Source organism: Vipera berus, assembly GCF_964194415.1.
Source record: "Vipera berus genome assembly, chromosome: 6".
NCBI classification, from domain to species: Eukaryota; Metazoa; Chordata; class Lepidosauria; order Squamata; family Viperidae; genus Vipera; species Vipera berus.
Genome location: NC_138208.1, coordinates 9,559,169 through 9,574,994, shown reverse-complemented (window position 1 = coordinate 9,574,994; position 15,826 = coordinate 9,559,169). Strand labels below are relative to the sequence as shown.

The following is a 15,826-nucleotide window of genomic DNA, read 5'->3' as shown; positions in this document are numbered from 1 at the left end:
GAGAATTATGGACTAATGATTTCTTTGTCAGTGGGCAAATGTATAAAATCAGCAGGGGATCAAATACTTTTTTCCCCTTACTGTATCTCCATGCAATTTGGTTTTAGACATTTCAATGGCACCTTTTGGGTGCCAGCTTAAGATCTTTAGGCACAGCTGAGCTCGGGATTCAGCCTGAGTTCTTGACTTACCTTTGTTGCAACTAAAGAAAATTAGGGGAAGAAATTCATGCAATTGACGGTCAAGATGTTGTGAAGGTTAGAAGTATGAGGATTGATCGTAAGGTATTTTTCCTGCTCTTTCGTAACTTAGACCGGTCACTAAATGAATACTCATACTCTGGGCTAATCGAGGTGTTTAGTCAGCACTGCTATCGGGGTCCACAAGGTGGAGTTCCAAATGTCTACACCAGGGGTAGGCAACCTTGGCTCTTTTATGACTCGTGGACTTCAACTCCCAGAATTCCTGAGCCAGCATGGCTCAGCTTGGAAACCTCTCCCTTTCCCCTCAGCGTGGCTGGCTCAGGAATTCTGGGAGTTGAAGTCCACAAGTCATAAAGCGGCCTAGGCCTAGGCCAGGGGTAGGCAACCTTGGCTCTTTTATGACTCGTGGACTTCAACTCCCAGAATTCCTCAGCCTGCATGGCTCAGCTTGGAAACCTCTCCCTTTCCCCTCCGCCTGGCTGGCTCAGGAATTCTGGGAGTTGAAGTCCACGAGTCATAAAAGAGCCAAGGTTGCTTACCCCCTGACTATAATAATAGATAATTCAGAAGAATTATTTACGACATGTCTGTTTCTATTTCTGGAAGAAAACTACTGAGCCGTAGGTATCGCAGGAGGAGAGCCAGATTAGTTTATGTAGGCAAAAAAAAAATATATCAGGGTTCGGATTGCATTTTTTGCAGCGAATAAATGTTATTAGCCCACACTGCAATGGTTAACATGAATAAGATCTGGAAATGCAGACATGCAGACATATTGATATAAATACAGCCTAGTTAGGGCAACAATCTTCCTTATAATGATGTACAGGTGTGAGAGTTGGGCAGTAAGAATGGCGGAGAGAAGAAGAATTGGTGCCTTTGTGTAAATTATTGAGTACACCATGGACATCCAGAGCAACTAACTTAGAAGTGTTATATCAAATAAAACCAGACACGTCACTCGAAGCTAAAATCATAAGACTACATCTGATTTACTTTGGCCGTGTTGTGACATGCAAATTCATTGGGAGAAGTCCACGAGGCTAGGAAGGGTCAGTGGTACAAGAAGAAGGAGCAAGCAAAGAACACGCTGACTTGATAACATCAAAGGTGACACAAAGTGGAACATCCAACAATTGAAAGAAGTTGTGCGTGACAGGAGAGCACTTGCTTGTAAAGTCAGCAAGAATTGGACACGACTAAATAGCAGTATTCCAGTATTTGAGGGGCTGCCACAAAGAAGAGGGAGTCAAGCTATTCCCCAAAGCGCCAGAAGGCAAAACAAGAAGCAACGGATGGAAACTAATCAAAGGAGAGAAGCAACCTGGAATTAAGGAGAAATTTCCTGACAAGCAGGACAGGAGGTTGTGGGTGCTTCATTCCTGGAGGTTTTTAAGAAGAGATTGGATGGCCACCTGTCTGAAATGGTGGAGGGTTCTCTGCTTGAGCAGGGGGTTGGACTAGAAGACCTCCGAGGTCCCCCCCAGCTCTGTTCCGAATTGAATGAAAGAGTTCGAACAACAGCACAAATGTTGTTAAAAGGAATTAGCTTTTGTGAGTTGAAGAAAAAGGGACTTCCAGGTGATTGTAAGTCACTTTCAGTGAGTGCAAAACAGCCAGTCTTCCCCCCACCCCGAAGAAACACCTGGGACACTTTGTCATAGTAGCACAAAAAGAACAAAGGTTTATATATACAGTATAAACCACAAACTTGCCATTTGCTGGCTCTAGTAATTCCTTACTCAGGAGCACAGCGGCTGCTTGTTTGCTGTCCTATCTCTGCATTCCATCATTTGCCACCTGGGCACAGAAGAGCTTTGAACCTTTGCAGTGGTTTTAACACAGCCCCACTGCATCCAAACTGAAATCCTTTTTTTCCCCCACCTTATTTCTTCTTGGAACACTTCTCCCTGGCTATGGGGCCATCTGGAAAGGGAGCACAGGCAGTCCTGACCACAACGGAGCTCAGAATTGTTGTTGTTGAGTGAGACATTTGCTAAGTGAGTTTTGCCCCGTTTTACGACCTTTCTTGCCAGCGTTCTTAAGTGAATCACTGCAGGGGGTAAGTGAAAACAACCGAGTGGCTTCCCCGTTTGACTTTGCCTGTCAGAAAGTCACAAAAAGGGGATGACGTGACCGTCATAAATATGAACCAGTTGCCAAGCATCTGAATTTCGATCGCGCGATCGTGGGGATGCTGCAAAGGTCGTCACTGTGAAAAAAGGGTTGTACATCGCTTTTTTTCCGGTCCTGTCGTAACTGAACGGTCACTAAGCGAGGACTACCTGTTTTGGTCAAAAAAGTTAAAATGGCAGCAGTCCCTATTCCATTGAAGCCTTGTTTCTTTTACCAAGTCTGTCATGTTGACACAGCACAGACATTAAAGCAGCTGCTCTGCATATCTCATGCGCTGAAGGCAATAAAAACGAATAGTGACATCTATTTTTGGGACCAAACTGTTCTCCAAGTTTGGATCTTCAGTTCCCAGGAACTGTAGGACTGGTGGGCTTCCCCGTGCAATTTTTTGAGCTTAGAAACATGATTTGAAAAATAGAAGAGGGGTCACCTAACGTTGGATTTTCTCCCCGCCCCCCCCCCGACCTTAGAAATTTCAATCTGCTAAATGGGACGGTGGTCAAGAAAAGAAGGAAGCAGAAAACTATTTATCCCCTCACATCTGGGCTGCAAAACTCAGAAAAACCACTAGACCTAAAAGTGGTTTCTATTATGCCATACATCAGGGGTCTTCAAACTTGGCCCTTTTATGACTTGTGGACTTCAACTCCCAGAATTCCTCAGCCAGCAAAGCTCATAAAAGGGCCAGGTCATAAAAGGGCCAAGTTTGAAGATATATATATTTTTCAATATTAGAATATTTTTAAATACTTTCACGCTTAAAAAAACAAGGAAGAAAAGGGGGGTTCTCTTTTGAATCTACGATTGAAAGCACTGTATGTGGGAAAGAAAAAGTTGTGTTACCATGTCCGATTTTTGACTGTGAAACATAGACCACGCTCCATCCCTGGAGGTTTTCAAGAAGAGATCGGACAGCCATTTGGGTGTCCAATAGGGTCTCCTGCTTATGCAGGGGGTTGGACTAGAAGACCTCCAAGGTCCCTCCCAACTCTGTTATTCTGTTCATTCTGTCATCTGTCTTAATCCCTTCTTGTCTCCTTGTGGCTTGTAGGCTTGCCAGTTTGAAAGTTACTTCTGCATTTCCCAGGGGCAAGGTATTCAGGAAATCTACCTACTCTATCTCCTTACTTTTTGGCTCGGATAAGCAGGGAAAAATTGGAAGAGGTGATGAAAACCTAGCTGGGTTTTCAAGGCTGGGTAGCTAGCGGCTGCCCCAAAGAAGAAAAATGATACCACATTAGCTAATAATAAGATCTCTGATGCAGAAAGAACGTCCCGGGATAATTGGCTTGCCATTCATTGAGCAGCTCTGAATGAAGAGTTGCATTTCCCTAAACAAATATTGCTTCTCTTGGACTTGAACGTGGCAACAAGCTGTTGGCACGATCCATCTAAGGAGGCTTCAGCAGGTTTTGTGCAGAAGTCTCGCCTCTTCATTACCCCTGTCGCAGACCCATCTCTCCACCTCTCTGGGGGTGCGATCCTTTCCAATTCTTATTCCAGCTTTGAGACCTCACGCCGAACAACCCCGAATATTTGCACAATACAAATGAAGTGTGTTGACACTTCATGCCTTCTTGCTCCTGACCGGCGTGATCAGGAGGTGCCATTAACGGTGCCAACTTTTCCCAGCCTCCTATTTTAAAGGGAAGATCTCCAATTTCTGTGCTCAGTCTTGCTCCCAAAGTCGCAGTGACATTCCTTATCGTGTGGCTGAGAAACAGCGAGAAATGAACTGGAGACACATATTGTTTCTCTCCTGCTTTACGGCTCTTCTGCTCCTGATTGGTACGTACGATCGGCAACCAGACGTAAGAAGGGAAAAACAACTTGTGTTTTATTCAAGCTTAGGCAACTTTCTGTGTTATTGCAATAAGCTTATAGAATTTGGATTCCATCAGATTGCAATTGCTAAATTATATATACATATAAATTATAAATAGGTAGGTAGGTAGGTAGGTAGACAGACAGACAGACAGACAGACAGATAGATAGATAGATAGATAGATAATTGTATATCTTATTTCCATTTTTTAATTGTGTTTTTCCTTATAGTGTTAAGGCTTTAAAGGGCTTGGGGATATTCCATTTCTTGTTGATTATTATTGCAATAAGCTTATAGAATTTGGATTCCATCAGATTGCAATTGCTAAATTATATATACATATAAATTATAATATAGATATATAAATAGAGATAGATAGATAGATAGATAGATAGATAGATAGATAGATAGATAGATGATAGATAGATAGATAGATAATTGTATATCTGACTTCCATTTTTTAATTGTGTTTTTCCTTATAGTGTTAAGGCTGTGAAGAGCTTGGGGATATTCCATTTCTTGTTGACTATCTTCCAGTGGACAAACTTTGAAATTAGTTGGGCTCTGCCTATTCTGCCTTGAAATGTTTCAAATGCCCCAGTGATAGGACACAACAAAAAGCAAGTTCCTTGTTTTTTTAATCAGACGAGATTGGACAACCATTTGTCTGAAATGGGGTGGGGTTTCCTGCCTGAGCGATGACTAGAGCAGGGCTTTTCAACCTTTTCACCCATTGTACCACTTTTAGGATATGGCAACATCCGAGGACCACCAGTCGCCTAGCAAGGTGTCAAAAACTTGACCACAAAAAAAAGGAAAAGGAAAAAAGTGATGAAGTACAGGTAGTCCTTGACTTACAACAGTTCGCTTAGTGACTGTTCAAAGTTACAATGGCACTGAAAAAAGTGCCCCCCAGGCCACAGCCGAGCAAGACACATGCCTGCCCACCTGGCAGCGCTCTTCCTCCTGTCCGATGTTTTCATTGTTGTGAGCATTTCTGTTGAGGATTGGCAGCGGGGGTGGGAGGGGGGTGTTTGGTTTTTATTCCCCCTCCCCATCTGCTGGGTGGTTGCAGCAGGTTTTGGTCACTTCACGTGACCCTGGGATGCTGTGACCGTCATAAATATGAATCAGTTGCCAAGCGTCTGAATGTAAATCACAAGACCCTGGAGATGCTGCAACATTCCAGCTGATCGGCACTTCTTCTGGGCTCAGCAGAAGCACCGGGATCAGCGCCGAGCTCCAGCTGGAGCCTGGCGCTGATCCTGGTGCTTCCGCTGAGCCCTGACAGCCCCAAAGAAGCACAGATCCTGGCGCTTCCGCTGAGCCCTGACAGCCCTGCAGCTCCAGCTGTCTCTCGCTCAGGCTTGTGCGGTGCTGCCACCGGTTCAGCTCATTCCCCTCCCCCGCTACCACTTTTCTAAGATGGTCACGTACCACCTGCCAGGTGCCAATGTACCACAGGTGGTACCCGTACCACTGGTTGAAAAGCCCTGGACTTGATGACCTCCGAGGTTCCTTTCATCTCTGTTTTTGTTTTTGTTAATTCTGTTAGCATTTATGATCTTGAGGAATACTATTTCTTTTAAAGTTCAAGATCCAGGACTTGCTCCAATCTGATAAAGCTACAGAAGATGAGGGAGCATATATAGTTTAGGAAAAGCTTGGAAGAGGTCACAATTTTGAAAATGAATCTGGGATACTTTCAAGATCCTACTTCTAAAGGGGAAGCTTTGTAGTTCAGGGTTGACACGAGGGCGTCCTTGATGCTCTCTGAACTTGCTTGTTTTTCTTGCAGATGTTTCATTTACCCAAACTAGGAAACCTCATCAGTGCTCGTCCCTGAATATATCAAGCAAAATCCTAATTAGCACTGATGAGGTTACCCAGTTTGGGTAAAGAAACGTCTGCAAGAAAAACAAGCAAGTTGAGAGACTACCAAGGACCCCTCAGATCCCACTCCTTTTCACAGCGTCAAACCATGGTTCACGTTCCGTTCTTTTTCATTAACCTAGTTCTAGATGGCAGGCGTAACCTCGTGAAGGCAACAACGGGAGGCTCCAGTGAAGGAAGTAAGTGAAGAGAGACCCCAATGTGAATTCTCTGGGGGTGGGGGACGTGAAGGAAAAGAGAAAAAAGATAGGAGCCAAAAAAAGAGGAATAATTTAAACTATTATTATTATTATTATTATTATTATTATTATTATTATTATTATTATTATTATTATTATTATTATTATTATTATTATTATTATTATTATTATTATTATTATTATTATTATTATTATTATTATTATTATACTCCTTTAGCTTTAGGTCCAGTTTTGCTTTTGTTACCGCTGGGTCAGATTCGCTTGTTCCTCTGGTTCCAGATCTGAAGAAAAAGCTCTTTGTGCAGAAATTGGATGCTTCAAAGTTTTTAAAGAAGCAAGAGAAAAGATCTGCACGCTCCAGGGAGGAACGTGACGGTGAGACGCTCTGTGGGATGTTAATGGGAAAAAAATGGCTGGATGCTTTTTTTTTGGTTTGTTTTTATTATTTTTTTTCAAATCTCCGGCACGTTGTCAAACTGTACAGTAGATTCTGAAAATTGGACAGTGATGCTGAGGTTCTTCCAGAGTTAAATCGACCCCTCGTTTGACTAACTTGGATATTAGGGTAAACCTTGGATACGTGGATGGTAGTTACAGCACTTCTTTCGGCGTGTATTTCTCAACTTGAACCAGTTCGTTTAGTGACTTTTCAAAGTTACAATGGCACTGGGAAAAAAAGTGACTTAGGACCTTTTTTCACACTTACGACCATTGCAGCAACCCCCAAGGTCACATGATCAAAACTGAGACACTCGGCAGCTGACTCATATTTATGACCGTTGCTGTGCCCCAGGTTCATGTGATCTCCTTTTGCAACCTTCTGACAAGCAAATTTCAACGGGGAAGCCAGATTCACTTAATGTTAGTAGCTTTAAAACGGCACTGATTCACTTAATAGTTGTGGCAAGGAAAGTCGTAAAGTCGCAAAGCTCACATAACTCCTGCCTGGCTTAGCGACGGAAATTTGGGGCCCTATTGTGATCGTAAGTTCGAGGCATACCGGTATCTGTATGCCAAAGGACCAGGCTGAAAGAACAGCCTCTCCAACACGGCAAGTTTCAGAAAACGAAAGACGGTTAACCAGTTTCCCATGGGTTGGTTTCCTGCAGGATCGCATCCATCCCTTTCACAAGCAAAGTACTTAAAATACTTTGGATTTTCTTTCTGGGAATAGCAGCAGCAGCAGCCCTGAAGAGGGTACACAAGCACACAACTTAAGGGCTGGGAATCAAAGCCATACTAAGTCTGAGACCAGTGGTTATAGAAAGCAAATAGGTGGATGGATGGATGGATGGATGGATGGATGGATGGATGGATGGATGGACGGATAGACAGACAGACAGACAGACAAATAAATATCTAGTTCACTCAAAAAAAAGTAGCTGGTTTTTGAACTAGAAACTTTTAATACTTAAGATATTTTCTTTCTTTCTTCGCTTTTCTTTCTTTCTCTTTTTCTATCTCTTTCTCTCTCTCTCTTTTCTTTCTCTCTCTTTTCTTTCTCTCTCTTTTCTTTTCTTTCTTTCTTTCTTTCTTTCTTCCTTTCTTTCTTCTCTTTTTCATCTCTTCCTCTCTGTCTTTCTTTCTTTCTTTCTTTCTTTCTTTCTTTCTTTCTTTCTTTCTTTCTTTCTTTCTTTCTTTCTTTCTTTCTTTCTTTCTTTCTTTCTTTCTTTCTCTTTCTTTCTCTTTATCACTTTCTTTCTTTCTCTTTATCTCTTTTTTTCTTTCTCTTTCTTTCTCTTTCATCTTTCTCTCTCTCTCTTTCTTTTTCTGAAGGTTCCTTGCACTGAGGTATTTCATCTATCAGGGTTTTTTTTTCAAAGATGTGGGAAGCATTTATTAGGCTTGCATTAGCCAATACGTACAATTTTCAGTCCTAAAAGCATTTTGATCCTTGCGCACAGCCCAGAAACTAAAGGCAAGCGGTTAATGGACAAAGAACGAGAGACATTTCTTGGGTCCCACCAACTAACATTAAATCCCTTTTCCAACAGAGAGGACCCACTACAGGAGACGGGAGCATGAGAATGACAGCACCGCTGAAGATGGTAAGAACAGATGCAGAATGAGTCACAAAGTTACACATCTGGAGATGTTTTGGATCTTGCATCTAGAACTGCAAGATTTTGAGAAGCACCATGAATTTACTGGCAGTCCTTCAATTACGAGCCTTTGACTAAAACTATTAGAAGTTATGATGATGGTGCTGAAAAAACGAGACTTATGACCCCCGTTTTATGACCGTCGTAGTGTCACCTGCAACCCGGATGTACTTATGATGGTTGCAGCCTCCTGGAAGGGTTACCTGATCATCATTCGTGACCTTCCCAGGGGGTTTCTGACCAGCAAAAATCAATGGAGGAAGCAGGATTCACTTAATGACTGCATGATTCACTTTACAAACATGGCAAAAAGAAATCATAAAATTGGGCGTGAACTCATTTAACAACCATACTCTCTTAGCAAAAGAAGTTCAGGTCCCACGTCTGTAAAGGAGATTAATTACATTTCATTCACCTTCTAATCAAGGGGTCCCAGTGGACCAGTACTGGGCTGCGGCATGCCAGCAACCGGTCCACACAAACAAGGAAAGCCCCATCCATGGGAGGCACACAAAATCACATATCCTCCAGTCCGTGGAAAAACCTCTCTCCACGTAACCGGTCCCTGGTGCCCAAAAGGTTGGAATTGTTGTTGTTGTTAGCTGCGAAGTCATGTCCGACCCATCGCGACCCCATGGACAATGTTCCTCCAGGCCTTTCTGTCCTCTACCATCTTCTGGAGTCCATTTAGGCTCACACCTACTGCTTCAGTGACTCCATCCAGCCACCTCATTCTCTGTCGTCCCCTTCTTCTCTTGCCCTCAACCTTTCCCAGCATTAGGCTCTTCTCCAGTGAGTCCTTCCTTCTCATTAGGTGGCCAAAGTATTTGAGTTTCAACTTCAGGATCTGGCCTTCTAAAGAGCAGTCAGGGTTGATCTCCTCTAGGACTGACCAGTTTGATCGCCTTGCAGTCCAAGGGACTCGCAGGAGTCTTCTCCAGCACCGTAGTTCAAAGACCTCAATTCTTTGGCGCTCAGCCTTTCTTATGGTCCAACTTTCACAGCCATACATTGCAAAACCCCATGGACAGTACCAAAAGGTTGGAGACCTCTGTTCTAATCCATTCCTTGGGGTTTCCACCTATGTTAGACTGCAGTTTTCAGGGACTGCATTGGCTGGGGATGATGGGAATCAACTGATGAGAAGTGTAACTTAGATGCCTCACAAATGCAGGTAGTCCTCAACGTACGACCACAGTTGAGCTCAACATTTTTGTTGCTAAGTGAAAAATTTGTTAAGGGAATTTTGCCCCATGTTAATACCTTTCTTGTCACAGTTGCTAAATGAACCACTGCAGGTGTTAAATTAGTGGTATGGTTGTTAAGTGAACCACTGCAGGTATTAAATTAGTAACATGGTTGTTAAGTGAATCACTGCCGGTGTCAAGCTAGCAACATGGTTGTAAAGTGAATCTGGCTTCCCCCATTGACTTGGCTTGTGAGAAAGTCGCAAAAGGGGGATCACGTGAGCCTGGGATGCTGTGATTGTCATAAATATGAACCAGTTGCCAATCCTTTGAATTTTGATCACGTGACCGCGGGGACGCGGCAACGATTGCAAGTGTGAAAAATGGTCCTAAGACACTTTTTTCCAGTGTTGTTGTAACTTTGAACGGTCACTTCAAATGAACTGTTGTAAATGGAGGAAGCAGGGACGCAGTGGCTCAGTGCATTAGGACGCTGAGCTTGTCGATCAGATGGTCGGCAGTTTGGCGGGTCGAATCCCGAGTGCCGCGTAACAGAGTGAGCGCCTGTTACTCGTCCCAGCTTCTGCCAACCTAGCAGTTCGAAAGCACCTAAAAATGCAAGTAGAAAAATAGGGACCACTCCGGTGGGAAGGTAACAGCGTTCCGTGTGCCTTTGGTGTCTAGTCATGCCGGCCACATGACCACGGAGACGTCCTCAGACAAGCGCTGGCTCTTCGGCTTTGAAACGGAGATGAGCACCGCCCCCTAGAGTTGGAAACGACTAGCGCGCATGTGCGGGGGAACCTTTACCTTTACCTTTAAATGGAGGAAGTCTAAATTCTAAGCCGGGGTGATGGGAGGACGGGAACAAAAGGCTTTCGTGAAATCGAAGTGACGCTGAGAACGGATTCTTTCCTTTCCCTTTTGGCTACACTTTTAAAAGTCTCCATTTCAGAGTTGAGTTCTCTTTCTAGTTTTGAATAGTTCTTAAAATGTGAGCTGCAAGACCCGGCTATGAGAGTTACAAAAACCTCTTTCTTCTCTCAGGTTGCGAATCATCCACCTGTGAAAAGAACACAAGTGAGCCTTGAATTCTGTAAAATTTTTTAAAAAGGGTTCTGACTGTACGAGCCGGCTGGCATCTTGAGACACCTATTAAATAAAGGCTTATTATGACGATACCGCTTTTCATTTAGCCCTCCCAAAGTGGAAGCATCGGTCTTAAATGAGATAAAATTCAACAAGTTATTTCCCCCTGCCGGCCCTCTCTAGCGTTTTCCCACAAGTTAGCTTGTTGGATCCATTGAGTCTTTAATAATAATAATAATAATAATAATAATAATAATAATAATAATAATAATAATAATAATAATAATAAGTTGGAAGGGACCTAGAACTAAGGAGAAATTTCCTGATAGAACAATTAACCAGTGGAACAACCTGCCTCCAGAAGTTGTGAATGCTTCAACACTGGAGGTTTTTAAGAAGAGACTGGACAGCCATTTGTCTGAAATGGTATAGGGTTTCCTGCCTGAGCAGGGGGTTGGACTAGATGACCTCCAAGGGCCCTTCCAACTACTTCTTCTTCTTCTTCTTCTTCTTCTTCTTCTTCTTCTTCTTCTTCTTCTTCTTCTTCTTCTTCTTCTTCTTCTTCTATTATTATTATTATTATTATTATTATTATTATTATTATTATTATTATTATTATTATTATTATTACCCCTGATCTAGACAGACCTGGAAATTTCACACAACCACTTCTGAAATATTGCCATGAAAAGAAAACAAACTGTGAAGTCAGGTGGTGTTGAACTCCACCAGAATATGAGCTTATTGCATGCTTTTCTTCAAACCTGGCAGTAAAACCAATATTTTAATATTTCCATTTAAAGCTTGTTTCAAAAGAGTCCTGTTCATCCACTTTGATCAAAGCTTTACACTTCCCTGTTTCAAATCCATCACCTTCTTGCAATTGCGTTCTACTCTAATTATGTAACGGCAAATATCTGATTCAATTCAAACTACGAGATATTTTTTAAGGAGAGGTTTGCAAAAATGTTTGTGTCCAGACTGAACTTGGCCTGAAACTTATTGATTCACCGCTCCTGGAATACCGCCTCCAGTTTTGGCCACTACATTATAAAAAAAGATGTTGAGACTTTGAAAAAAAAAGTGCAGAGAAGAGCAACTAAGATGATTAAAGAGCCGTGGTGGCCTAGTGGTGAGAAGGCAGCATTGCAGGCTGACTCACTGCTCTCTGCCAGCAGTTCGATCCTGACTGGCTCAAGATTGACTCAGCCTTCCATCCTTCCGAGGTCGGTAAAATGAGCACCCAGATTGTTGGGGGCAAATATCCTGACCCTGTGAACCACTTAGACAGGGTTTTAAGGAATATTGCTATTTCTAAAGGCCTGGAGATTAAAACATATGAAGAAAGGTTGCAGGAATTGGGAACGGTTAGTCTAAAGAAAAGGACTGGGGGTGACATGATAGCAGTATTCCAGTATTTGAGGGGCTGCCACAAAGACGTGGGGGTCAACTTGTTTCCCAAAGCACCTGAAGGCAGGACAAGAAGCAATGGATGGAAACCAATCAAGGAGAGAAGCAACCTAGAACTAAGGGGAAATTTCCTGACAGTGAGAACAATTAACCAGTGGAACTGCTTGCCTCCAGAAGTTGTGGATGCTCCAACACTGGAAGTTTTTAAGAAGAGACTGGACAGCCATTTGTCTGAAAGGGTATAGGGTTTCCTGCCTGAGCAGGGGGTTGGACTAGAAGACCTCCAAGGTCCCTTTCAGCTCTACTCTGATTCTGAAACTTTGGAAAGGCAAAGCAGCTCTATTTTGAGCTTAAAATGGGATCACCCAAATAGGTTCTTTCAAACCTGAAAAAAAATGCAAATTCAAAATATTTTAATTGAAACATATATTCTAATTGCAACCTATTAATCGCTGTTTTTGCATAACAGAGGAGGTAGAAAGAGGGGGGCTGTCAACTGGGTATTCGTACTGATATTTACAACTGAACATTTATTTTTTTCCATTCCACAGAATATGACGAAGGTTATGAAAGGGATGAGTATGAATACTACGATTATGATTAGCACGCGGGAGAATTGCCGGCAGAGAGGAACAGAAATCTATTGAAATTGACAAACCACCTGCAAGGCTAGAATTATTTGCTGTTCTTCTAATGCATCGCCGTTAATGATCCTTCTCATATTATCACTGACTTTCTTATAATTGCCTCTTGCTTTCTAGCACAAATAGGTAGACAACCCTATCAAGTCTTACTTCCAGGCAGGACCAACTCTTTAAGAGAGGAGTGTGTGTGTGTGTCTTTGTGTGTATGTGTGTGTGTGTGTGTTTACCTGTTTACCTATCAACATGCATATTAGGTTGTGCAATACTAGAGATGCCAAAAAAAATGCTTCCACTGAAAGCATCACGAACACACCATTTATCTACAGCTCTTGAAAGCAGCTGCATCTTTGCCCAGTGTGTGGAACTGCCCTCTGTCTTTACTGGATAAAGAAGTGGCTCAAAGGGCAGCTGTTTCCATCTGGTTCAAAGTACCTTTCCCAAATTAGGTCTAAAGTTCTGCAGAGTGCTAATATGCATGTTTCCATTAACAGAAAATTCATAAGCATTATGCTAAAACAGTCGCTAGTATTTCGATAGGGGTGCTTGAAAACAGTCATTTCTCAGATCTACCTCTGAAAAATGTCTAGGTAGAAGATATTGTTCAGCCTGTAACAATTTATCTGTTTATTAAATGTATTCTAGCTTCTGGCATTCTCTTTCTACAGTTGTCATATTGAAAAATATCAACATTTTGAAAATGCCTAACGTTGGTGTACTTTTGTAGCTGACACTGTGTGGCCAAAATCAGATGAATGTTTTGAAAATTAAAATGGTAGTTTAAGACATCTCTAGATTCATGCTGTCCGGGTCATTTGCTTTACATAGTGAAAAGGAAATGACGAGGGCTCCAAAATCTTCCTCCTTTCCTTTCCTTTCCTTTCCTTTCCTTTCCTTTCCTTTCCTTTCCTTTCCTTTCCTTTCCTTTCTCCTCTTCTCCCCTCCTTCCCTCATAGGCAGGACTAGAGATGGGAAGGCCTGAGAGAAAAAAAAACCTGAAAAAAATGGGAAAAAACTTTTTCCCCATTTTCCCCCAAACAGTTCGGACTCACAGCATGCCCTTTCTGCTGGATCTGCTAGGATGGGATGTGATTTGGCATGTTCCTCAATTTCCTGGCCTTGAAGGATTTTGTAGATCATCACCAGCACCTTGAATTGAATCTGGAAGCAAACTAGTAGACCAGCATCTTGCGGTGGAGAGGTTAATATAGAGGTGACCAGGTCATAAAGGACTGAGCTTAGGGTCTCTTGGTCCAGGAATGGGCATAAGTGGCACACTTGAAGTAGCCATACCTGCCACTTGTTCTTTGAGCAGGAGTCATGAATCTTGAAGGTCCCCAGATTGCACACTGGGTCTGGGGCAGTGCCACCCAATCTGGTAAGTTCCCAGTTTCTGGTGGCCCCAACACCCAGAGTTCCTCAGTCTTGTCAGGACTGTTTGTTGGTTGGAAGCTGACCAAAGAGAGAAGCAACCTGGAATTAAGGAGAAACTTCCTGACAGTGAGGACAATCAGCCAGTGGAACAGCCTGCCTCCAGAAATTGTGGGGGGCTCCATTGCTGGGGATTTTAAAGAAGAGACTGGACAATCACCTGTCTGAGATGCTGTAGGTTCTCCTGCTAGAGTAAGGGGATGGACTAGAAGACCTCCAAGGTTCTATTCTATTCTATTCTATTCTATTCTATTCTATTCTATTCTATTCTATTCTATTCTATTCTATTCTATTCTATTCTATTCTATTCTATTCTATTCTATTCTATTCTATTCTATTCTATTCTATTCTATTCTATTCCATTCCATTCCATTCCAGGGCTTTTCAACCTTTTCACCCATTGTACCACTGTTAGGATATGGCAACATCTGAATACCACCAGTCGCCTAGCAAGGTGTCAAAAACTTGAACAAAAAAAAAACAACCAAGGAAAAAAATGAAGTACAGGTAGTCCTTGACTTACAACAGTTCGCTTAGTGACTGTTCGAAGTTACAATGGCACTGAAAAAAGTGTCCCCCCCAAGCCACAGCCAAGCAAGACACCTGCCTGCCTGCCCGGTGGCACTCTTCCTCCTGTCCGAGGTTTTCATTGTTGTGAGCATTTCTTTTGAGGATTGGCAGCGGGGGTGGTGGTGGGGGTTGTTTGGTTTTTATTCCCCCCCTTGCTGGGTGGTTGCAGCAGGTTTCACTTCACATGATCCTGGGACACTGTGACCGTCATAAATATGAATCAGTTGCCAAGCATCTGAATGTAAATCACAAGACCCTGGAGATGCTGCAACATTTCAGCTGATCGGCGCTTCTTCTAGGCTCAGCAGAAACGCCAGGATCAGCGTCGAGCTCCAGCTGGAGTCTGGCGCTGATCCTGGCGCTTCCACTGAGCCCTGAAGAAGCACTGATCCTGGCGCTTCCGCTGAACCCTGACAGCCCTGCAGCTCCAGCCATCTCTTGCTCAGGCTTGTGCGGTGCTGCCACCTGTTCAGCTCATTCCCCTCCCCCGCTACCACTTTTCTAGGATGGTGCCAATGTACCTGCCAGGTGCCAATGTACCACAGGTGGTACCCGTACCACTGGTTAAAAAGCACTGTTCTATTCTATTCTATTCTATTCTATTCTATTCTATTCTATTCTAATTCTATTCAACATTCTATTCTATTATATTGCCACACATCCTCCAAGAAATGAGACAGGATGTCAACAGCATTGATCTCTAAGCAGAGACACAAAGCTGGGTTATCATCAGCTTATTGTTGACTTCTCAACCCTTGGCTATAGACCAATCTATGACTTTTCCTAGTGGTTTCATCTAGATGTTAAAGAGGAACGGAGGAAGCATCCATCCTATGGCATCCCATAGGGTTGGGCTGAGGGCAGGACCTCTCTGTCTTGGATACTGAAATGGGCTGTGAAGAAGCACTCACACAATACGATTCTGCTGAGTCACCACCCTTGCAGTCGGTCCAGAAGACTATGGTTGATGGTATTGAAGCCCATCATGAGATCAAGTTGAGCAAGTCCGTTTAATATTAGCTTTGCCTTTGTGGGAAAGGCAAAACCCTCCTCATTAACAACTCTGGAATTCCAAAAATATATTTCTAAAGATTGAGCGCTACAGGTAATGAATGGGGCAAAGTGAGTTTTGATGTGGA

At 42.9% G+C, this 15,826-nt stretch overlaps 1 long non-coding RNA gene across 1 annotated transcript; it reads left to right on the top strand.

Moving 5' to 3' along the window:
* Nucleotides 1–6,178: 6,178 nt before the first annotated feature.
* On the top strand, nucleotides 6,179–13,422 carry LOC308670339. The gene is made up of 4 exons (XR_014027000.1): nucleotides 6,179–6,236; nucleotides 6,475–6,632; nucleotides 8,252–8,305; nucleotides 12,597–13,422. It is a non-coding gene; the product is annotated as an uncharacterized lncRNA (long non-coding RNA).
* The last annotated feature ends 2,404 nt before the right edge of the window (nucleotides 13,423–15,826 follow it).